Source organism: Phoca vitulina, unplaced genomic scaffold (assembly GCF_004348235.1).
Source record: "Phoca vitulina isolate PV1807 unplaced genomic scaffold, GSC_HSeal_1.0 scaffold3, whole genome shotgun sequence".
Taxonomy (NCBI): domain Eukaryota; kingdom Metazoa; phylum Chordata; class Mammalia; order Carnivora; family Phocidae; genus Phoca; species Phoca vitulina.
The window spans coordinates 42,196,566-42,199,033 of record NW_022589706.1 but is presented as its reverse complement, the minus strand read 5'-3'; the positions used below and the strand labels follow the sequence as shown (position 1 = coordinate 42,199,033).

General features: G+C 37.6%; 1 pseudogene; it reads right to left on the bottom strand.

The window, feature by feature from the left end:
* Nucleotides 1-452: 452 nt before the first annotated feature.
* LOC116628966 lies at nt 453-861 on the bottom strand (annotated as a pseudogene).
* Between the last annotated feature and the right edge of the window lie 1,607 nt (nt 862-2,468).

The window sequence follows — 2,468 nt, the reverse complement described above, 5'->3', positions numbered from 1 at the left end:
AACCAAACTAAACCACATTTCAAGATAGCCCTCCCATCCTCAATTTTTATTTTTCATTTAGATTAAAATATTGAAAAATTAATCTATGTAAAACTTAAATCTGTCAAATTTGTTAGGATATCTGAGTGAACTGAAAGTATATTTTTCTCTTAAATTTGGTGACATTATTTCCCTGAATGTGTCAAGGGACCACAGACTTACTGTTTAGCTATTTTAAGTTTCAAATGTGAGGAATTTCTCCCCAACCTAAAGCCCAATTTTATTTACACTCATTCCAAAGCACCATGGTTTGGGGCTATGGGATACCTCTTAGGGAGAGGAGTCTGAAGGCCAGAGGAGAGTGATAGGGTTCAGGAGAAGAGACAGCAAGGATGGATGGGTCCACTGCCCTCTTCAAGTGTTCTCCAGGGGCTTGTACATATCCCTGGGCAGAGGAGGAGGTACAGTCTCATTCAGGATTTGCACTTGGATACAGCAAGTCCAATGAGTCCAGCCCAAGCCCGTCCCACCCAGGGTCATGCCTCCAGCAATGGCCATGCCCAGTTGTCCATCTTTTTTCATGGCCCTTGTCAATGAACCATTCCAGTTCATTGGCCTGGTTGTTCTGGCGCTGTGTCTGCTGCAGCCCCCGCACATACTTGAGTGCCTTCTTCTATTCTTTGAGCAGGTAGTTCCCCACAGCCAGGTAGAAGACATAATCCTGCTGCTCCTCCAGCTGTGCAGTGCCTTTACAGATGTCCTCATTGTACTTACTTTGCACCAGGCACACTCAAACTGCATGCTCTTGGACATGGAGCCTGCTGCCCTCTCATACTTCAGCAGGCCATCCACAGACACCAGCTTGTTCAGCACAGCCTCCATGGTCCCTGTCCCCACAATTCTCACACCTAGGTCGCTACTGTTTTAGTTTTCAATTGGATTCAGCTAAGTCAGAATCCAACCCAACAATATATCTGTTGACTGCAAAATATAACAGGCATTTTTCTAATATGTTAGAATTATTGTCTCCAACATCTGTTAAATAGTAATGCATGAATTTTGGAGAATGTTTAGTTTGTTTAGATGCAGTAGTTTTCAAGCAAGGATGGCATCACTCTCTCAAAGGACATTTGGGAAAGAATGGAAGCATTTTTGTTCTATACTTGCAAGTATATGTAGTAAGATTTTGAGGACAGGCTCAGAAACAGTAATCTTTTTTAATAAGAGGGGCATTCCTATATAAAAAATAATCTCACACAAAATGCCAAAAACTTTCCTATGAGAAACGTTAATATGCAGTATACTTTTTTTTTTTTTTTTAGAAGTGCTGTGTCAAGCAAATGACAAGAGTGAGAATAAAATACGAAACATCTCCAGAGAGCTATAATACATGAGAAACTGTCAAGAAGAGATAACAGGGAAAAATTGCAAGTTCTAAGTAGAGATAGTTTGATGTGGAACTGCCTGGAAAGTGAAATGAAAGAAAGTTGAAGATCAATGACTTGTTATAAAATGCAACTTTTTTCTGTAATGAGGGGAAGTCAAATGACTCTGTAAACTACAATACTTAACACATAGTAATCCCTTAATAGTTGTGCATTAATGATAATGGTTATGGTTGGAATTGAAGATAAATATTAAAATCCACAAGGAAATGTGAAGTAATATAGTCTACCTTTAAATGTCATATGAAAAATGCTTCTTGGAAATTTTTACAATAGGATTGTACCTTGAAAAGTCTTTAAGGAGTTGATGCATCCCTTGAGTTAACAGAATGTAACTATTGAGATTGCTTTAAAAGAAAGTAGCCTTGCCTTATTGTACCTAAACATGAAGATTATTATTAGCTGCAACAGCAACTGTGGAGAATAAGTAGAGCAGGAATACCAATGTAATTAATCAAGGACTTTTGGTTGGTTGGTTATCTTAGATTTTTTTTCCCCCCTACTTTCCTTATCTGCCCCTACTGTATAGTCACTCATGGGTTCCCATTTATCCCTTCTCCCAGAGAACAACCTGATAAAGATTTTAAAACAAATCTCAGCTTGTTGGAAACATGATCTATTTTCCAAACTTGGTGCAGCTTTTTATTAGGAACAGCTTTAAAGTTTTGTAGAAATGGATATTGACATTCTGTAAGCCAGTGTTCCTCAGCCACCAAACTTCTTTAACTGCTGTACCATGCTTGCTTTCCCAAATACTGGATAGCATGTCAGGGCTGACTAGGTCTAACTAAGAAAATATCAGAAAATGATAATATCCTTTATAATCATGAAGATTGAGAAATATATGCATAATCAATCAAGCTAGGGAATGTTCAACTATTTAGGGAAGTGCAGAAATAAAAGGTTATATGTAACATATGTCTTTAACATACACAGAAACCATTTATCTACAGAAGATAGATTTACTAGTGATAAAATTTCAGAGGGGTAATAAATAAAATTCCTTTTTGAGAAAAAACAAGTATTAACTGCTCCTGTTTTGGT